Consider the following 23,506-nt stretch of genomic DNA (forward strand, 5'->3'; position numbering starts at 1 on the left):
TGATGATGTGCTGGATTTATTTTTTTTTTCAATAATTGATGCCCTACACACCTCAAAAAAAAAAAAAAAACCAAAAAAACACAACACCTTCTCATTAGAGTTTCATAGAACCAAAATACAGTTCATACTCTAAATATGCTAGAAAACTTTGCCTATTGCAATTTTACTGTTCATTGAGTTCCGGAGGTTTTATATTCCCAAACCATAAAAAATTTTATGCACATGCAAACACATAAAAAAGCCTTGCTTACATAGTTAAATTTTCAGTACCAATAAAAATAGAGCATGAACATTTGAAGCCATGATCAAAACCCAGCTTTCAACTAGTTAGGCTTCCTAACTTACAACAAAGGGATAACTTAACAATAAAAGCTATTTAGAACAGAAAAATAGGTCTTATGCATTACTAAGCATTTAAATATAACAAAATAGGTAAACCCAGTCACTGCAAGATGTGATTAGGGGTCACAATTGTTGCTAGGCCTCAGATGTCATAGATGTTTGTGCAGAGGATTTATTTGCCATTAGACAATACAGAACACAAGGTTCTTTGCTACTGCTGTTATTGCATTGCTGCCCACCTTGCATTAATTTCCAGTCGGTCTTCTTCAACCTCACTCTTTCATCATGACTGTCAGACTATCTAATAGTCCTTATGTCACAGTTTCTAATTGTTAGATGTGAAACAGAAGGACTATTCAAACAATAAGGACTATTTTCTCCCTTAGTTCTTCATCAGAAGCTCATGGAATGAATGGTATTTGCTGTTAGTAAGTAAAGGAAAATAAACAGAGGGAGAGTAGCAATCTCTCTATTGCTATGGACTACATGTTAATGGAAAATATACAGTATAAGACACAAAAACTTTCTCTTTATGGTTCAGATAAACTTTTATCGTATTTCATGATCTGTCAGTGATAGCCAAAGATCACCCTGCATATCCTCTATATCAATTAATTACATTTCTAACAATCAAATTACGCAGCAAAAATGGAGAAAAGTAGGCATTCTATTCGCTTAAATTCATTAGTAGGACTATATTCACCCCTGATTACACTGGATTTTGCCAGTAGAACTGATCTGCAAGGACTCTGCTGGAGCAGATATAGAAAGAAAATATGGATGTCCTAGAGCTTGCCCTATATACTTAGCACAGCCAGATAAAGGGTCAGACAGCCTGACTGTCTTACCTGGCTTGCAGGTAAAAGGACTAGAAACTCCAGGATGAGCAAATTCAGTGCATCTCTGTCAGAGAAGCCTTTCTAGAACACACCTGGCAAGATGCAAGCTCCTTTTTCAATATACTGGTAGCACTCTCTCACAGGTGAACCTATGTTGGCACAGCTCAGCAGAGAGCAATTTCTCTGTCTTGTGACAAGTATATCACGGCCTTTTATTTTGCTAATGAGCTCTGTCTGTTTTAGTAACTCTATCTGATGTGCTGAAATGAAAACTTTGCTGCGCAACTACTGTTAATTTTTACTTGGAACAACTCTCTAAGCACTTGGAAAGCAGCAACTCCTTCAAAGGGTGACCTCAATCTATCAGGAAACCATATTATTTTTAGTCTGTGATTGTTAGATGTGCAAATGGTATGGTAAGTTGAGCTTGCAGTTTCCCAATGAATCAGTCAGGAGATCACGCACTGGAAAAGCAGCATAATGTTAAGGCATTGACTTGGCAACAAGACTACCAAACTAAAATGTAAAGAAATACATGTCTAGAAAGAAATCCTTATCATGCTGTCATTCTGTTTCAAAATAAAGAAATAATTGAAAAGCCAAGATATTAAAAGGTATAGGTATACATATCAGGCAATAGCCATCTGAGGTAAAGTACTTAGCTAATACCATAGCAGCAGTGCAGCAATTTGCAATTATTGAATTCTGTACAACAGAAGTTCAGGGGCAAGATGTCATCTTCAGTACATATCTAATTTCAGTACATATCTAATCTTTATTAAACTACATAACTACTGTGTTTGGAACACCAGTGCTATGATACAATACATAGTGTTCTGAGTTCACACATGACCACAAACCCCACTTCCTGTTGCTACTGTCAGCTCTCAGTTCCTTGATCACTTCTGCAAGGCAAACCACAACAAAAGGTTGGTTTTTTTTGTACTGTCTCAAGAGGAGAAAGCATGGCACGTGTGGCTTAATTCCATTAACTCTTCAAGAGTAACTGGATTCCTCTCTTTGCATCCAAGTCTTATGTGATAAAAAGCATTGGTATAGCATCTTCTGCGATGACAGCAGTGGAGGGAATACCTCATGGCAGTACTCAAGCTTCTGAGTAGTGGACAAACTCCAGTGGTTCTTTCTGAGGCTCCAAGATTTTTATACTGTAGAGAGAAAAAATCCTCTACAGAAGAGGAGTAAATGGAAAGCAACACATAATACCAAGACTCCTAGCCCATCCCGTTTACACATATTTCCTTACCCAGTGACAGACAAGAATCCCATAAGAATACTGGTTTGCCATCAAAGAAGCGGAGCAAAACAGCTCTCAGGCCCATTAAAGTTCTGCTTTTCTTGCAAGGAGAGTATTGTTCACAAATGACAGTGTACTGCCAGAGGAGAATACCAACGATCTGCATCAGTGTTGCTTGTTTTCCTCACTTTCGGCACCATGAGGTGGATTGGGTAATCAGCTTCCCACAACAGTAGCAAGCTATTCATTAAGACAATTTAAATACAGGTTGTGCACCAGCCAGACTATGTAGGAGCTATACAAGTACCAGTGTTTATAACGCCTGAGTCACGGGCTAAAATAAGCCTCAAGGAAGGAAGCTACAAATGCTTTATGGTAAATACCCCACATACACATTTAGAAGAGGGAAAAAAAAAAAGAAAAAAAGAAAGCCTGCTCATCTAAGCTGAACAACAAGTTGGCACCAGTACGATCCTTGAAGTAGTGCCATTTGTTCCACAACAGGAAAATGCCTCAAGGACAAATCTTTCCTGACTCCAGAGTCAAAGGAGGTAGCTATACCCTGCTTTCTGATACTTATTCTTCAGCGTTCAAGAGTTGCTGAAAATCAGCATATTGTTCTGATTTTCACATCTGCTCTACATGGATTATTTATTATTATTATGGTAGTAAGGGACAGGGTTTAGTGAGGAAATACTGGTGGTAGGTGTATGGTTGGACTAGATAATCTTGGAGGATTTTTCTAACTCGGTGTATCAATAATTTTTTCCACATCTGCTGTATTACATGATCTGAAAACATAGCAGATCCACAGGGTCCACAGAACAGCCTAGGCTCACCCAGCTACATCAACCCTGTTTTTAAGAAGTTGAATACTGAATTCTCAAAGGGGAAAAAGAAATCACATCAGTAATCTACAAGAGCTCCCAAGGTCTGTGGAAGTTGTTCCTAAAAAAAAAAAAAATAGAAAAAAAAACAAATAGAAAAAAAAATGAAGAAAGGAAGAAAGAAAAAAGTATATGTTTCAAAATTGTTACTGTCGCCATTACTCTAATAAATCAGTGCATAAAACCCATGTCCTCCCATAACCTACAAAGCTATTTACAAATTACAAACTATTCATATCTTCCAATACTAACAAAAATGAAAAGGGACAGTAAAAGAGATGATGGAAAGCAGAGAAGTGCAAAGCTCTTTTCTGCCACACATTAGTCTTAGATCCAGCTGAAGGCAAGGCATAGTGCTATCTTAGGGCTGGAAATCCTCTGAACAGGTTTTGGCTTTGTTATAGTATATCCACTGGTAGAGATCATCTTCCCATCAGAGAAGTCACATTGTTCATGCCCCAACAGACTCTAAGAATAAATTAATATTTCTTTAGCAAAGACTACAAGGATAACATAGTTTCAGTGCAAAGGCAGGCAGACTAATGTGACAGACTGTAAGCATGATAATTATCCTCTTGAAAGGAGAATGCCCCATTATTTGATTATCTTGGTGGGGAAACCCATCTCCAATTTTGTGCTATGAAGCAAGTGCACTCTGTGTATTTTTAAAGAGAAAGGAATACAGAAAAGAATATTTAAGAAATCTAGGGTTCAAAAACATTAGGAAAAAAAAGGAACATAAAGCATTCTCTTCTCTATGCAACATAATCTTTCACTAATACAATTTGTATGACTTGTAGGCACTTTTTAAAGTTTCATGAACTGACATACTGTTCTGGCATTGACACATGTCAGGTCACATTGTTAGGCTCTCATATAAAGGGCTAAAATCTAGTCATATTTGTCAAGCTGCATACAAAACAATTCCATTACCATGAAGTAATTCAGACACAAATTGGAAAAGGCACAGAATTAATCTGCACTTAAAAGCCTGTCTCAAGGAAGTTCACAAAGACGTCACAGCTTTGCTGTATTTCCAATAGGTCACAGAGTTCTGTTCTTGCTACAGGAACAGTCACTTTTGTTTGACAAGTGGTTTTTTTATAGTAAAGGAACATTTTCAAATTCCAACTACTGTTTCTAAAAATCTATTCTTTTTCCTAACTGAAGTGTAGAAAGGCAGAAGAACATTGCATTACATTTTAAAAATGAAAAATACATTGGCTGAAGATCCTGGAAACATTTAAAAGAGGAAAGTAAAAAGATAAGTGAAGAAACATAAGAGATTTTAAGAATGCATGGTTTATCTAATCATAGCAAAAGCATTTTAAATAAAATAAAAAACTATTCATGTAAATTTCCAAATGGTATCTTAACCCCTTTGTCTTTTTTTCCCCTCACTGTGCTAGACTTTTTGTAGGTCCCACAGTACCATAAAAGTATGTTCCATCACAGACTGCCAACCATGCAAGCGGTATGCTCAGATATGAATTCAATTTCTTTTCTTACCCATATAACATCACTGCTTGAGTCATATCCCTGGGCTTCTACCTACATTCTCCAAATCTAAAGATTGCTACAACATAGTCAGAAACCAAGTGATCCGTGCATGCTGCTGACAAGCTGGTGCAGACTGTAGGGAATACACGACTCAGCCTTATGTCCTGACTCAATGATTTTGTCTGTGCAGGCTTGCTAGCCTAGAGTTCTTACACAGATATTTTATTGTCTCAGTTAACAAAAACAAACAAGGAAAAAACTGCAGACTTCCTGACTTCCTGCAGAACAAAAACAGTTTCATTACTTGCATCTTCCACCTTAGAAAGCCAGAAAAGCCTGTAAATTCCTTGAGCAAATCTTTTGCGTAAGAAAACGTGGAAGCTCATTCATTTTTTAAGTGGATAAAATCCTTTCCTTAAAAAAAACAAAACAAAACAAATTTCTGTTGTAAAATCAAACTTTATTAAATCAAAATTCCACTGCAAACACAGACAGAATAAGATGTGCCTTAGACAGAATCTGCCTTCTACTGGGAGCAGTGACTACCAGAATGATTGTGCCATGTCTTCATATGATCACTTCAATGAAAGCTAAGCCAACAGATTTATGGGGAATTTCAGAGAAGCAATATGCCTGTGACATCCCTGTGAGCACAGGGCTCTGAAAAACAGTTGCCAGAGTTAGCAAGATTTGAGCATCATAGATGGCTATAGCACTGGTTAGTCCTCCTGTCCTGAGTACTACATACCTGATCCATCTGCCTCCAGCATATCAAATAGTTGGCCTGAGGCCTCTCCAAGGGCTTCTGCTGAGCACATTCAATGTGGATTTTGCTTTGAGTTCTTTTAAGTTTAACCTACAGTTTCAAGGTTAAAGATGTTGCAACCACTGAAAAAGAAACGCAATTTCTCAACTACTAGATCAAAACAGATATGAGAAAGAAAATTCTGTGGTTTGAAAAAGAACAGAGGCCACCCTAGATGCAAGCCTTGAATAGCTAGCATCAACCAAAGAGAAGTTACAGAAGAACAGGAAACATGCATAGAAATTCAGGAGAATATTCTCAAATTGCATTTGCTATAATATCCCTTCCTTTCCACAGTAGCGTGCAACTCTATGAAGAAATATAAGTTCTTCTGTGTACAGAGTAAAGCCGCACGAAGACTCAGAACACCTAACCTCTGAAAATCAAACCAATTTTTAAGGATCAAAGTCTGAAAATTTTTATTTCATCCAATCAGATATTTGGCATTACTTGAATATGGCAGATAATAAGTATGTGTTTTTCCCGCTGTTTCAAGATTAATTCTCTAGGAATTACACACTCTTCATCTCCTCACTCCTGAAAGCATAGATAATAGCCATGGTACTGGTAGGATTCTTAAATGGGCTCCTGTGCTCATTTCAGTCTTTACTAAAATTGACATTTACTGGCAAAACTCCTTTCGATGGATTCATGACTTCAAGTTTGGTGAGTTTATAAGTGAAGAGATCAAGAAATCCATGAATAAAACAAATCCCCTAAAATCTTGCCAAATATACTATGGGATTCCCTAAAGGCTTACTTGTGAAAAAGAGAATCATTTATTTTTCCTCACCAAGAGCCAAAACAACAGAAAGAATAACTCTGGAAATTCTAGAAACAGATTACAAAGAAAGAGACAAAAGAAAAAGTTGTTTGAAGTTCGCATTACCAACGATAGTTCCAGCGTATAATACAAACTGATATTTAAATTGCTTCACTGAATTCATGTCAGTGCATGTTTCATGATAACATAAATAAATTGTGCCACCGAATTTAGGGTTAAGTAAAGAAATAACAAGTAACTGCATATCCAGACTCTAAGAAAAAGTTGGGATTAATAATAAAAATGAAGCAATAAAAGAGTGCCAAATATAGGAAGAATTAGTCCTTAGTATCAGAACACATTCTTGGCACATGTTATTATTAAATTTGCATCTCTGTAAATGAACATTAAGGAATGCATTGTGACATCTCTACCTACAAATTCTGACGTGCAGAAAAGTAATTCTAAAGTACCATTCATAGTATTTGTATAAATTTGGATAGATTATTACCACCTTTTTAGTGTATAATATATATATATTTTAATTTACTTCAGTAATAATTAATAAACTGACAATAGGGAAAGATCTTTGTAGGACTTTAAACCAACTTCAGTAGAATTTGCCTAAGGTTTTTAGTGACGTTTAAAGTTCTGTCAAATTTAACAATGGAAATGGTTTAATATTCCATTTTGTGGGTTCTCTTTACTTCAAAATAAAAGGTTTTATTCAGTTATTATTAATAGGCTCTTAATTATGTTTTTGGAAAGCCAATTAAAATAGCGAAAAAATGGTGTTTTTTACTCATTTGCCCCAATCGAACAAAGTCTCTCTTTACACCAAAACCGGCAAGCAGAATTCAGTTTGACAGCACAGCTCCAAATATTAGCTTCAACATTTTATAAGAAAACACTCTCTAAATATACATTTTATTTAGATTCATGCACACAAATATACAAAATGCCTGAAAGAAATTACAGGCAGGAATATTAAAAAAATAAAAAGATAAATAAGCACAAATTGTATATTTTTAATATGAATGGTTTCAAACTTCCATGGGATTTTAAGTTTAATTCCTTCTTAGCAGCAGTCCCAACCCTGGCTAACTGGATAAACACTGTTCTTTTACCATGATATGCCCCAGTATGAACATTTCCTTGAAAAGCCCCAGCCTCAGATCTCACATGCTGCAGGCTGATGTCTGCTCACATATGATGCCACTGGGGGTAGGGTTCTTACCTCCTAAAGCTTGGGTTCTTACTCCTAAAGTACTAAAGCTTGGCTTCTGGATAATGCACAAGGGGAAGTGGGAAGGATTAGAACTTCTGGTCCTAACGTACACCAAGTGGACTTGCATAGTGTCCCAATTTCTTTCCCAATTGGAATTAACTTTTCATTTTTCCTTTCTGCCTGTCTCTGACAAATTGTTAGTAAGAGACTCTTCCCAGCCTAATAGAGTATATTTTGCATTCACTGGTCTCAAAGGAATAAAACCCATCATGTTGATGGAAGAGTTGATCCGAAGAGTGCTGGGAGTTTCATACTCTCTACTAAAATCTGCCCTTGATCACATCAGTGGGATATGACCATAACTATCACTGTCTCCTCTGCCATTATAAATGAATAATAGCACTGCAGTCACAGTGACAGTGCTCAAACAAGCCACAGCATCACAGCAGTAGGACATAGACATATCGCCTGACACATCCCATAAATCAACCTAATCCACCTTCCACTTGCTATATTGCTTCCAGAAATAAGGTTTGAAATTAGCTTTACAATTTTAATTGGCCAAAATCCAGAAGTGATCAGGAAGAAGGAGCTTTCCTTCAGGCAAGCCATCTATAAGAGCCAAGAATGATGACCAGCAAATCTTGTAGGAACCTAAATGTGGGCTCACTCATAAGCCACAGTTAGCTTGCCTGCCATAGCATCAAAGTTCAAAAGAACAATAAACAGCTCAGCTGTTAGTATGATCCTTGCAGAAAAAGATACACAAGTGATGAGTAGCATCAAGCATTGTAAGAATTGCATTTCAAAATTTTCCTGTTTCTTCTGTGGTGCAGACTTTATTTTCTCATACGTTTAACAGAACAGTTGAGATGATTTTTGCAAGGTATTTAATCTATTCACTGATGATGGAAGAAGGTAGCAAACAGCAAGCGAACCTTGCCATTTGTGAAATATATGGACAATGAGCTGTTCTCCACAGTGCTGAGATGTGAGATAGGGAAAAGACACAGGCAATACTAAGGGGAATAAACAACATATACTGTAGTCTATTCCAGCATTTACAACAGTGTCTTCCCTCTGTGGCTTGAATATAACCTTTTCAGTTTCTTTTAAGCAATCCTCACAGAGCCACTACCAAGTTGAAACTTCTCATGCACTTACATATCAGAATTTAAGACATTAATACTCCCATCAAGATAGGGAATGAAAAAGTCAGCATGGGAATCAATGCGTTATTACTCAGGGTGACTCATTTAAGACAGCATGGTTATGTTAAGTGACTATTTTAAGATACTATGATTCAATTTGATTTGAATCGCTTCTTGTTGAACTTGTAACCTTTCACTCCACCCTCTCCCTCTTGGGCCTCCTTCTACTGAAGTCACTTGGATTCCTGCCACAGCATATACAGATACAGCCTGCAAGCAATGGTGTAGAAAGCAACACAGGTTGTGTGATGGAAGAATTTGGAACTATTTTCAAGAAGAAATATAATAATTACCAATTTGGCATTTGAATTTCTAGTATACTTTTTCTCCATCTTCTCAGATCTTGGATCAAATACAAAACAGCAAAGATAAACTTGATTCAAATAGTATTGTTCATTGAACCATAACTTTTACTGGAAGGAGTGTCTCAGGTCCAGAATATTAGATGTGCCAGACTCAAAATGAAGTTTACTAGCATAAGTTTATTGTTATCTACACAGGGTTAATAATCTCTTAACCTGTGTCATATTAGTAATTGTTTCTTTTCAAATACTCTCCTAAATTTTACTAAAACAGAACAGAAATCAGGGGCAGGAGCACCACAAGATCTCAGAATTGTATTATGTGGATTCAATTTTGCATCTAATAATAATGAATTTTAAGGCAGACATCCCATTCATTATCTTCCTAGTAATATTTTCCAATATTCAAGGAAGGCAGGGAAGGAAATGGAAACACAATTAAATCCTTACTCATATCTGTAGTTCATGATATTTCTCACCTTTGATTTCCAATAGCATCAGCTTAAGCCATATCAAGGAATTAAGATGCACATAGATGTGGCAAAGGTTCTTCCCAGGAGCAATATCCAGAATATCCAGAAGTGAATAAATATCATACATAAAACGATGCATGTGTGGACAAAGAAAAATGAGAATTTCCCTGCCTCATCACCACTTCACACTTAAAAATTTAGTGAGAGATGTGAACATACTCCATACGCAGGACTGTTTAACCATTAGAAGCCTAACACGGAGTAGAAAGGAAAGTGTGGTGCAAAGGTGTATTCTGCAGTTTTCTCAGTGAAATTATATTGATGTAAAATGAATACAAACATTTCTTTAGACACCTGCTACCCCACTCCTTAGAGAGGGAGGTTTCACTTGAAATAGTCCATTTTACATACTAATTTATTTTTATTTTTTTAAGTGGAGAAGACTGACTCATGTTTTCCTGTCTCACTAGCCACACCTCACTTACTTGGCAAATATAAATAACATTATTTTTAGAAAGACAGAAGGAAATCAGGAAAAGTAATTATGCAGTCTGATAACTTTAAATGACAGTATACAATTCAAACAGCACCGGGCCATACACTGAGTACAAACAGAGTAGCAAAGATCTTTCTCTTTAGTGCAACATGATTGATTCAGAGAAAGCCAGTGAGATGAAAGACACCTACATGAGTAAAAATTACAGACTGAGAACATAGATAATGAGTATTTACAGGAAGAAGGGATGTCACAGAAGAACATGTTATGGAAAAGCCTGTACTATCAAGCACTTGTAGCCTGACTTTGCTAGCATAGTTCCAGATCCCCTTGTAAGTAGCCACTTACATTAAAAGCTTGAAACGATATCTACTTGGACCTCTGCAAAGCTTCTAGACATCATAACCTTATCCCTGTCTCAAAATATGCATGAAGTGAAAATTTAATAGCAAATCCTTCTTTTACGCTCAGATGTCCCAGCAAGGATCACTTCCTTTTAGTTCTTCAGCAATTCCTTTTAGCTATAACTTTATGTCTTCCACATCCAGGAAGGATGGTTCTGGCCATTTGTTCTGATTTCCTGGATAACATTAAGTCTATCATACCAGTTCACTTGGGAACTGAACTGCATGTGCTGAATTCTTCTCCAGGATAAATCTCCCAGACTCCTAAGACCCCCATTAAGTAAGGCATCTCTGGATCGTGCATTCACGTTCTGCAACCTACACTTCCCTGAATTCATCTAATATTGTTACTAAACTGTCTTAGAAAACCAGACCATTAGTTTACAGATCTTTATCCAGCACCCCTGAACTGTGAGAAGATTCAATCAGCACCTCATATTATACAAAAAGTGAAAATCCTGTGTCCCTAACCAGCACTCTAGTTTAAAAGGAGAACTACGTAAAAGAAAAACAAACACCCAAAGCCACTGATATAGCCTCCAGTATATCCTATCCAGACTTAGTGTGTGCTTTTCACCACCAAAATCAGTGACTATAAGAATCCAAAGTTTTCATTTAGACATATTTCTTCCTCCTGTTGACACACAGAATGCCACATTTGGCTGCAGTTACTGTACTTGTAAAAAAAAACTAAGGCCTGAGACTTCATTATTTTCAGTGCAGCAGAATTAGCACTAAGAATCAGGAAAAAACTTATCTGTGCCACTGGAAACTGCAAGAAACAGTACATCATTACCACAGATGTTATTACTACTTAGCAAGTAACGGATGGTAAACAACAATTTTGGACACATTTTCCTTAATAAAATCCTTTTTTTTTTTTTTTTCTCCTCAATATTTCAGGTTATCTCCTTCACCTGCTTAGGCCTAAAGCTACCAGAATAGTATTTTTTCAGACCTGAAATTAATGGAATTGGTGGATTTTGACATAACAGGTAGGGCTGGGATTGAGGAACACCTGTACATCTTATAACTGTTCCAAGTTAGTCTGCAGGACTGCCTAGAGTATTTGATGTACCACAAAAGCTACAAATCTATTTCATTCTTTCAGAGAGCTGCTGACTTCAAGGCCATAGCTGTTCTCAGTATATTGCTTTTATTTTTCATCAAACAGGAGCACTTTCCTCTTATAGTTTTGTCTACTTCAACACAATATAGGGCCTCATCCTTGGAAGTAGTGATAATCTCTGCAGTGAGGGAGTCTAATTGTAAAGGAATAATTAACTCTATTTGGCATAGGAGAACTAGAAGTTTTGGTTGTAGTCTCTCAGGTCTTTTACCAGGCAAATACTCCATGCTGAAAATTGAGCTTCATAAACCTTTCTGGCATAACTGAGCAGGGATACTCATTCAGCCACATATCCTGCTGCCAAAGTCTCATCAAGCATTCAGTCTAGCAAACAAGAACTATCAATTACTTCATTGACAATCTGGCTCAGATACTAATTACAGAAATTTAAGAACACTAACTGGAGACTAAGTAACATTTTTTTCTCATTTTTTAGCTGCTTGTCCATCAGACGTGGATAATTTTTTCCACTGTATTCACAGTTTTCTATTCACTTATCCATAAATTTCAAAAAGATTTTCCAATGGTTTTGTATTTCTTGAAATAATCACCTTAGCTAAAAATCATAAGAATTCTGATTGCTTAAAAATCATTTTCCCCATACAATTATTTTCTACTTTTCATTATCTTAGTCAATTTATTTAACATTGATAACATGTTATATTCTCACATAGCCTGGAACAGCAATCACAACAAAACATTACTGTTTGTCTTCCTTATTCACCTTGAACCACTATCTCCCATCAACCTGGAGGAAAATCAGAACTTCCCTCCAGACCTACTTAAATCTTTACACCAACTCCTCTTCAACTACCTTCAGTCTCCCAGATCTGCCTCTTTATCAGGGAGTATAATGATAGACAGCAGGCTGCCTTCCAACCTAAGCTATTCTGTGATTTCACAGAACATTTGTAGTTCCTTTTACCTAGGTGAAAGACACGATCAGTTTATAGTGCCCAGCAGTTAACTTACTCTGAGCACTACAGACTAAAGAAAGGTTGTTGACACACATGTTTTCAGAGATGAAAATAACTACATAGTAAATTCTCTAAGTACACATAGTTATAGAGATATTAAGTTCTCTAAATCAACAGAAAACAGTCAGAGGCACATATTATAGGACTCTATTGTAAAAAGACTCACAGAAGTAATCCACAAAGACCCAGGAAGTAGATGGAGAGGAAGATAAGAGCACTGAGGGCAGCCAGCTGTCAGAGGTGAAGGTAGAAAACTACAATTAGCTATTTGAGGCTTTGTCAGGTAATGCCACCAAATTTAAAGGGCTAGCACTAGAAACATCTATGCTCATGAACTGTTTCTGTAAGATAATATTTTTACAGTAGCAAGCGAGTATGAACTAAAAGCAGTACGGAAATTATTGTGAGAGGAAGGCAGAAATGTATCTGCATGTCATTAAGTACAGTATAAACGTTAGCAATAATTCACAGGAAGTACAAATGCAGAAAGGAGACACAGCAGTAGATTTCATATGTTGCTTTGGTTATGAATACTCCTTTTCAGATCTCATTGGTTTCCATTGATTTTATTGTTTATGCTTAAAATAATTCCAAGTGTAGGACAAACACTTGATATCCCTCGCCATTTTTCTATTAATGAGAAGGATGGATTTATCCCATCTGACACAGTTCTTATCATCAGAAATGACTGAAGATACAGTAAATGGGCAGTTACAAAGGGCTTTACAGCAACCTGGAGTGCAGTTGCACCACTAGAAGGACTTCTAGCATCCTTCCTGGGTGTAATTCTCTTTGGCCCTCACTGATCTCTGTTCTTCTCATGGATGGCAGAAACAAATTCCCTAGCAAACACTTTTACCAGCAGAGCCAGCCACGATGAAGCTTGAAGAGGTGCTACAGTCAGAAAAAATTTGATGCTGCCTTTAGTTACCACTACAGTATCTTCCAGATCTATATTGGTAAAACAACTGTGCTGAACTGCTGGGTTCATGAGAGTTGTTGTAAAAGAGAGGCACATTTTCAGCAGTAGGCATAGGATGATGATTGTTACATTTCTTTGGCCTTTGTTTGTGAGTGCAAGGACCATAATTATCTGCAATTCCAATCCAGAAGAAAAAACTACATTTGGCCCAGAGCTGTTCCTACTCAAGATCTGCCACTAGAAATGTTCTAGGTATCCAGCTAAGGCAGCCTAAAGCAGCAACAAAAGCTATTGGCCTTATGCTCTAATTTAAACTTCTCACTTATCTTCTATGCAGTCATTAAAGCACCTTTTTCATTTTTTAAATCAGGTAGAAAATCATGATCTTCACTCCAGTGTAAAGGATGAAATATCAGAAATATCAGCTTCTGCCTAAGTAATTTTTAATGAATTGAATCCTTTGTCCAACAATAAATAAAGTTGTCACTTTGGCACAATAATACAATCTAATGTTTTATTTTTGGCTTCATTTCAAAAGCTGTCTCTGCATTTGAGAGCATAACCTTTAATGTTCAATTCTCCTTTTTAAAATAAACTTTAAACATAATCTTAATTTCTTTCCTAATTTCCGCCTGGGGGAAGATTTCTTACTGCAAAAAACTTGGAGCTGAACTGAGAAATCCTTGCCAATCCGTAGTTTCATTTGCTTTTATCTTGCAGGAATGTAAATGGTGTATTTCTTGTCATGGTTTGTTGTGCACAGTCTCTGAGATGCTCTTTCTACTGGTTCTACATTTTTTATCAGCTAGACCATGCCAAATTTACACAGTGTTAGGACTTCAGGAAAGTGTAAGAACACTGGTGTTGTAACATTCCTCTAAAGAATGCCTAGCATGTGTCCTTGGTTTATACCGATTTTAAATCTAGAAAGCTTGGGCTCCCTTTTGTTGCATAACAATTCAGTGACAAGTACTTATGAATGTATATTTCATGCACTAAATTACACCAGTCATAAATAGCTTTACAAAAATACAACGTAATTTAAGCCCTTCCACTCTCATGAACCTTCTTAATTTGTCACATCACAGTCATTCACAAATGCCTTTGTCTTCTTGTCTTCTTTTCATGATATGCAGCTATTTTTGGTTTTGTTCACTCACTGCCAGACTCTGATCTCAGTAACTTTGGTGCAATTCCAGTGTAACTCCAGAGTGGCCCCCAGTGTCTGGATGGAAGTCTGATACTCTGGTTTGATCCAGATAAAACAGTAGGAATGCTTGCTGGCAGAAGGAAACATTTTTGGGGATTTGACAAGGACCACAACCAGACTTCAGACTGAGGGCAAACATGCATATCCATCTGCTGTCAAGACAGTGCATCGTCTCAGGGCCTGTTGGGTTTGGCTGCAATGGACCTGCTGTCCATCCCTGGCCTGGGCTTGCGGGCTCTGTTCTCAGGATCCTGCACTCCAGCTTCCATTCCCACTGCTGTCTGCTGGAACGGGACTGCTGCCAGCCCCAGAACTCTGTGCAAGGACTTTCTAGACCAGCTTCTTCCTCTTTGCCATGACTTTGGGCTATCAGCCCTTTTGGACAGGGCTCTACTGGGCTCCAAGAGGTGGACTGTGCTCAGTAGAGGGTCAGGGACTTTTCCAGGATGTTGCAAAACATCATGATAGGTACATATCCTCCCATTTGAACTATTTAATAATTTCAGTTGCATCCATGACGAATATGTGTGTATTAGTACATTTATTATAATGAATTATAGCATGACAAACATTAAACATGTACATTAAACCTGTACATTAACATCAAGCTGTATCTTTGTGAGCCATCTGACTCACTGATGGCAGCTTCCCATCAGTGGCTATTGAGGCCAAAGGTACAAAACCAGTTGCATCTGACAATGCACCTTGTTCTTTATAGAAGGAACTACTTCTGGAGAAGACTGTGAAAAACTGATATTTTTAACAAAAACTAGTGGATTGCACTTTCATCTGAGATGATATTTATTGAAAAAATAATGAAAATCTGTTATGTTCAGTCCTGTCTTTTCAACCTCATACAGTTCTTCTACAGCAAACTTTTATGGCACCTAAAAGACCAGTGATGTTTTTCCTAGTTGACCCCTCCACAGGCATATTTGTCATGAATATTATGGCCTTTCCTCCTCTGACATTTTCCCTGCTAAATTGTTTGTATTCCATAGAAGACTTCTAAAACTCCTTACTTACCAGCTGAGACTTACTCCTACTCAAACACCGAATCAGTCTAACAACGAAGCATGAGTAGCCTGCAGTACTTGCTTGCTGCTGGGCTGTTACAATGTGAGTCTGACTGGGGTAAGTTGGTGACAGTCCAATTCAACTTGAAGTGGAAGTTACTGGTAATACTGCTGTTTATCATGCTTTGATTTCCCAATGCCCAGTAACATAAATTTAATTTTTTTTCTCCACATGCTGGATGGCTTGGATGCTGGTTATGTCTTCCACAAAAACTGAAGTTCTCACAGACTAAAATAAAATGACTTGCCATCATGATGCTGTGACAGCCTCTTGGCTTTGTGATTTACCCCACTTCTTTGAACTATAATACCTTGTATCTACTCACTTTCATGGCAAATACTGCTTACAGGAAAGGCAAAAGCAAGACATAGGCTGCTATTTATTCCTTACAAGTGAGATACTGTTTAGCTGATTTTACTTCTGTAGGAGATATATGTGAAGACTTCTGTTATACTTGTCCCTGAATTGTGCTTTTATGGCACTTGGGAAAAGAGATGGGTACTTAAATGCCTGTACTAGTCACAAATCCACAGAGTAAATGACACACAGATGGGCATACAGAGCAGTACACCCACCTTGCCCCGCATGGCTCCCCCGTGTCTTCTCCCACAGCTTGGACAGACAGAGCCAGCTTGTCTCCATAGGCATAAATACCCCCTCAGACACCCAAGAGAGTCTGACAAGGGCTGAGTCAAGTGTGTAGGGGGAAGACAGATAACATACCCACACAGCTAATCTGGCAGCCCAACTCCTGATCTACACTGCTCTGATTATTGCCTGCCAGGATCAAATGCTCACTGCATCCATTGAAACTTCCTCTTTTTTTCTGTCCCAGTTCAGGAAATCATCTCTAATTATACAAACGTTAATACATGTACTCAGGTATCATTACAGCTGCCTAAGTAGGGCTGGAGGTGGTTATGGTTGTACCCAAGCAGTTCTATGGAGGTGTTGTGATGATGTGCAAAAGCTAGGTACATAAATTTAGCCTGAAGGTGGGGAGAGCAAGGTATCATAAGAATTGAAACTAGGCTTTCATTCCAGCAAACATAGAAGTTCAAATTCACTCAAAAAAGAAAGTAAAATGAAATTTAAAAATCTGCAGCATAGCAAAAGAGGAACAATCTGTGTGAAGCAGAAATTAAGATTCTGCACAACGTGAACCATCACTTGTGTAAGCAAGTACTACTTACTTAAGGCTTACAGAATCTCAGGATAAACATTTGTAAAATTTCAGTGGCGTACATTTATCTCAATTTATTTCAACTACCTCGAAGTCCAGTGCCCAGCCTCAGCATGCAGCTGTGCTGCACAGCAAGGCAGAAACCTCCAGGAGAAGTCCTGAACCAGAATATGGATTTCTACCTGTGGTCACTGTAGTTGTAATTGGAACACATTTCCAGATAATAGACTTCCCTGATACCTGCATACAGTCAGAATGTCTTATTCAATGTGCAGTTTACTATTGGTCATTTTATTCCCATAAAAGACAAGCAAACTCAATTCCTTTCCAGTATAACACCTGCACCTATTTCAACCTAGCTCTACATTCATGTGGAATCAAGCAGAATCCTTTTCTCCTTTGCTTTCTGCCATAAATTAGATAAATATTAGCACGAGAGAAGGTAGATTATTGTTAAATAGTCTGCTGTTTTGCCACCAAACTGAGTAATGAGGGTAGACTTGCCTGAAGGCTGACTTTGTACACTTTAATCAAGAATAGAGGTCAAAGGTGAAAAAATTAAAGTTCCTGTCCAAAGTTCCTGTCCAAGTTCCTGTCCATGCTTTTTTCCAAAGCATGTTATTTATCTTATAATTCAATGAAGACTAACACGGTGCTTTATCTTAGCATGTAATTTGTCATAAAAAGGCCAAATTTCCCCTAGGATTTGGGTGACTAAAGACTGTCAGAGTCTCAGGTGATTTTTCAAACCATCTAACGCTTTTGAAAACATTACCAAGTATGTTCAGGCTTCATTTCAAAATCAGGCCCAAGCCGTTAATGCCTAAAAACAAAGTCAGAGATGGTTAGTCACACAGTACCAAATAAGCAGAGAAGAAAATGTAGAATGAACGAATGAAAGGAAGGAACAGAAAAGCAGGGCTGAAGCCAAAATAGTAACCAACAAATATGCATAAAGGAGAAAGGAAATCAAATTTATCCCTTTGTCAGACAAAATCACAAACTTGCTGTCACTCCCTGTAATTACCTCCATCTATCCAGCCCTTCCTGTTTGCTTCCAGCCAGAGAACCAGAGGTCCTGTGCCATCTTCTCACACTGCTCTAAGGGACAAAGGGACAAGAAGCTGCTGTGTCTGACTATCCTGGGCTCTTACATAGGTGTCTGCAAGGATGAGTCACATCTTCATCAACATTATTTAGTGTACATTTTTTGAGCCACTCTTGTCAGGATGGCCAGGGCCAAAATTACAGCTTAACTTTCATTGTGGATATGTTGCAGCTAGTTTGAAGAAGTAATGTAGACTTCAAGATGACTGAAAATGCTAGGAGGTGGCACAGTGCCTGCTAATGCTTGAAAGGTTGGTCTTTTCCTCCAGGACCCATCTTGCTGCAGTGGCAATGAGTTGTACCAGGATGTGCTGTGGGTAAAAGCCAAGGCATCAGCAATCATAGCTTTCATTTTGAAATCAAAGTTGCCCCTCTGAAGTCAACTAGGGAACCCCCATTAGAGTCTCACAGCTGGCAAGAGCAGAGCTTCAGCAAAACAAGTGACATATGTCATCTGCTCATGCTCCTATTCTCTGTGGACATATAGGACAAGAAACGAAGCATGAAGCACAGTGGAATCCATTGGGAAGGCAGCATAACTGGAAGGGAGACTGCATGTCTACATTTTAATTCTTACTTTCAAACCAGGAGTAAACTTATTCTGGGATTCCTTGCAAAGACTGCGTGAGGCAGAAGAAGTCAGGAAAGTCTGCAAAAGCAATTCAGACATATTGACACAAAGAAGAAACAGTGGGAAAAGGCTATGAAAAAAATTGTTTGCACATCACTGAGATGGATTTTGTCAAACAATTTTGCCTAGCAGAGCCATGCCTTCAAGAAAAATGGTACAAGAGTTCAGCTCCTGAGCGGGTCTGTATGAAAATGAAAACCAAAAGTTTGCTGATACGTTACATAGACAACTCTCTATATCAGGTAGATGCATATTTGGATTCGCTCACCCATATCGTTTTTTCTCACCTAGACATTTCTTCCAGATAGAGAGGACTGTGTTTTCCTAGATATTACTTTTAGTCTGCACAAACCACTGCAGTTATTATAAAGTGCTGTATATCCAGGATATCTTGAACCTACATCACTTGCACTGTTGGTCTGCAAAAGAGCTGAAAATCAACTTCATATCTGTATTCTTCCCACACCCACTGAAGCATTTCAAATTCACATTTCACACAGAAGACAGGTCTCTGAACTCCCTTCTCCCAACATGTCATTACACCAGAGCTCCAGGAATTTGATTCTATTTGTAATTCTCTAGTTATCGAGGAAGAAGGAATTGTATTGAGCTGCATATGGAACTCAGAAAATACTGAAATTTATTGAAGACAAGCTTTATTACTTTTTCTCTCTCATTCTTTTCTGGTCTACTTAACAGCACTTAGAAAAACAGTGAGCTAATATTTCTTTGATGTATGTTTTATAATTAAGCAGAATCATACTTCAAAAATCATGGAATTTCTATAAAAGATCTAATTATCAATTCAGTTGAGTTGTATGTTTGCATGTAATGTATGGCTACATTAACCTCAGCCTGTTTGAACTCCCTCAGTTATCTAAACTGGCACACTCCCCTTTCATTAACAGACACAAAAAACACTGTAAGTGAACATATGTTAGCAAAGACATCCAAATGCCTTTCTGTCTCTGTCACTCTAAAAATTTTATACCCAGCCAAAGACCTTGTAAGCCCTGGGAATAACCAAATTCTTGTTTCAAAAAGGTTAGTACTCAAAAATTAAAATTAAAAATAAAATAAAATAAAATAAAATGGTACTAGCAAGACTAAAAGCTAAAGCTTAAATTATTTGTGAAGATAGAAAATCTTCGTCAAAATAGTTTTTAACCAAATAAATACTTGTACACTTCAAAAGGTGTTTTGATTGGTTAGCAATCTCTCTCATTCAGCATGAGGGATTGGATGAAGTTTAAGTGTCTGCTAGTGTCATTCAACTCCAGTGAACACTGGAGGGTGTTGAGGTATGGCAATAAGATGTTTGGAGAAACTGTGGATGTCCCATCCCTGGAAATGTCCAAGGACATGTTGGATCGGACTTTGAACCTAGCCAAGTGGGATGTGTCCCTGCCCATGGCAGGGGGTTGGAAATAGATGATCTGTAACTTTCCTTCCAACTCAGCTCATTCTGTGATTCTGCAATGATTCTGTGACTTATGCAATAGTGTGGTGCATGACTGAGAGATCCTCTCAGCTCTGCAGGACTAACTGTGGGAACCGAATAGAGCTTTATTGGAGACTTGGAACTCGAGATCACCCTGCAATCATTTTTTTCTTAAAATAGAAACTAACCTATGTGACCGGGAAGAAAGCCCTTTTAACCAGTGCTTTTAAGAGCCCAAGCAGAAAAAAACATCAGAAAAGGAGAGTCAGCAGCATTTTAATCTTGAGTATGAGAGAGCTCCAGGCACAGAATAGGAATACAAAACACTCTGCAGTGAGGAATGAATGTGCAAACATTTGCCCTCATTCACTGCCTTCCTGGGGCAGACAATGCCAATAAAGTAGAGGCACAGTAATCTTTTAAGTTTGAGCTTGCTGTAGCTCACAGCCTTTCCCTCAGCTTATGCTGTTCAGCACCAATGAAGACTTGCTATTTTCCAGACTTTCTCCACATTCCCTATGAAGGCCAAGAGGGCCAAATCGATCTCTGTGCCACCAAGCTGTGAATAAAAGCCTCAGTCTTTAGTTTCATTGGATCCTCTACTTCCAACTCATAATTTCATCTCAAAAAGCTGTAGGGGGGGGGAAAGTAAGACAACAAAGGGTTTTTCCCCCATGAAACTTTGCTGTTGGTTAAGTGTATTATGAGCTTTTTATCCACATCTCACCAAAGTCAGTTCACAGGCATTACTGCAAGCTAAGTCAGAAGCTACTAGAAAAGGTATCAGAAGGAGAGTCACTAACCATGACATTGCCAGAAATTTCAAGCGAGTGTATTGGATCATAGGTCTTGCTGTGAAGGTTTCTGAAGAAAAAAGAAATAATAATGTCATGTATGTCCAGATATGAGAACACAATTAAATACTGCTTAAACAAAACCCTCTCCAGGCTTTAAGTTTCACACTCAGTGAACTTCTTAACAGCTCACCTAAAGACATGATTTCTGAAATATCTGTAGAACATGTATGATTTTTATGCGTATTTCTCAGTCATATTCTCCTACATGATGCCTGAGCTGGCTAATATGGGGGATACATTTTGCTAATCTTCAGGGAGAAATTTGATGGGTCTGGTGCTATTTGAACTTCCAGGTCACAGTCATCAGTAAGGGCTTTGCTGCACAGAGCTGTACTGCTAAGTTGGATCCATGGAAAACTGTTATGAAATGGAGCATTATGAAATGCAGGATCACCTGTATTGCATCTCCAGAAGTTCTGCATAAACAGGAACAGTCTCTCTCTTTGTCTTCTTCCAATACATTGATGACTTTTTTGTGCGTGTGTAACCAGATCTGTGTGAAATGATGGGTAGTAGCAGCCTGGAGAAATGGGGGGAAAAACAACTTTTATTCTCTTGCATAAAATGTCAAAACATGGATCAGACTGGCTGAACATCCAGAAATTCTTTCCATCCCATCCTTGGATTTGCCAGCCGTTCTAGGATGTCTTTTTTAAAAAAATGAAGACAACTTACGAAATTGTCTAGCTTGAGTAAAGACAGATATTGTTTCCAATAGGAGGGGTGAGTTTATTTTTGAGTTTTAAATTATCTGTTTTTAATGTCTTATATTCAGGGATTGCTTTTCATTCCAAAATAGTCAAAGATGCTTTATATCATACAAAAAGGTCCCTAAAAAGTGTCTTCTTTGTTTGTTTAAATGAGACATTATCTTATTCTTAGCATTTAATATAATCCTTTTGGTTTTCAATAGGTCTTGTCCAAGCTGCTGATCATGAAAATTCCAAAATATTTTAAAAGAAGCCAGAAACAGTGAAAGAATTAATAAACAAAATACGACAGCCCAGCTTTACGGGAAAGCAAAGTGCCCATTTGGGTACTCTTTTTCTTGTATAGACAAAACGAGGGGAAAAAAATGTGAGTTGATTATCCTTACCAAGAAGAACTGGTGGAATTGCAATGTTCATCATAAACGGTTCTTCAGTGACAAAACTGAGAGGGAGAAAAATAGTGTAGAATTTTCAAAGATTTACCAAACTCTTCAGGATTTCTTTTGTTGTTGCTGTAATCATTAAAAACTGGTAATTATGATTACTTACTTGATGTTGTGTGTAGCAGCTACAGAAAGTTCCAACAGAATTCGGTCAGGAGTTTTCTGTGATATTTTGTACCTGTATTCAGCAAAACTTCAGGAATAAACAGGAGAGCATTTGGAGTTTCCATGCTGTGTATGCTTTGCAAATATGAAGCTTGAACAGTTAGAAACTTTGCCAACAAGAATAAAAACTGCTGTATATATATATATATGTATATACACACTGCACATACATGCTATGCTGAATGTGCAAAAAATATTTGCCATCTGGAGAAGTCGTAGGTGGAAAGTGCTTTTGTGCTGAAATGGCCATAAAATAGGAAATCTGACATTATTTTTCCTACCTTTGGCAGTAGTTTGTCAATGCGTCTTTTGTTGAGAATGTTTTAGTGTCGAGAAGAAACCCTACCTTTGAGGCCCACAGCTTCATAAAGTTTTTGCCTTTCAAAGGCAGGCAGTGCACGTTCTAGAGCAGCCAATCTTTTGGGTACAAACAAACAGACAGTTGTGACCCAGAGCAAAGCACAGTCCTCCTGAGCAGTCTACCAAATCCCCAGACTAATCCTCCTGGATAAATCAAGCCTGTTCTTTATCTTCAGCATACTGGCAAGCAGGAGGAAACATCTTCCACTTCTTTGCCAGCCCAGCCAGGGCCTTTGGGAAGGGCAAACAGCTCAGCTGGATTACTGCTATGGGACTAGAGTAGCTGGAGAATGAGCAATCCTCATGAAGGAAGTGCAAGAGACAACAAATGTCACAAATCTAGTGCTTTTAGAGTCTCCAGAGCAGGAAAATGCCTAATACAAATTTAGAGTACTTATTTTTGTTAGATTACTTGTTGCAGGTCTATAACTACCATCTTCTATAACAGGAAATGCATGTTGATATAGATAGTATACAGTGTATCATATAGTGCATTATTTTATGTTCACTGAATCCTCAGCTGCAGTCTGGGGCCTGAGGATAGTAAGTCATCCTTATGAATGGAGCAGTAGGTGCTTTTATTCATTTCCTCCCAAGGAAACAAACAAGGTAACTTCTTCAACAAGACTATTTTCTGTCAGAAGACAGATTTACAAAGGATAGTTTACCTCAAATGACCTTAGACTAAAGATGTAACCCACTACCTCCTGCCTATCAGCTTTGCAGCAGCAGATTCCTATATGAGTAACCAAGCCCAGATCCAGCTGCTGACACCTATAGAGAACGATG

The 23,506-nt window shown here is 37.9% G+C and overlaps 1 long non-coding RNA gene across 1 annotated transcript; it reads right to left on the reverse strand.

Moving 5' to 3' along the window:
• Positions 1 to 17,611: 17,611 nt before the first annotated feature.
• On the reverse strand, positions 17,612 to 22,432 carry LOC128084177 (uncharacterized). Its single transcript, XR_008208370.1, has 3 exons — positions 22,136 to 22,432; positions 21,434 to 21,559; positions 17,612 to 21,046 (listed from the first exon to the last, which is right to left on the reverse strand). It is a non-coding gene; the product is annotated as an uncharacterized LOC128084177 (long non-coding RNA).
• Positions 22,433 to 23,506: the final 1,074 nt, after the last annotated feature.

The sequence above is a fragment of the Tympanuchus pallidicinctus genome, unplaced genomic scaffold, assembly GCF_026119805.1.
Source record: "Tympanuchus pallidicinctus isolate F22 unplaced genomic scaffold, pur_lepc_1.0 scaffold1, whole genome shotgun sequence".
In the NCBI taxonomy this organism is placed as follows: domain Eukaryota; kingdom Metazoa; phylum Chordata; class Aves; order Galliformes; family Phasianidae; genus Tympanuchus; species Tympanuchus pallidicinctus.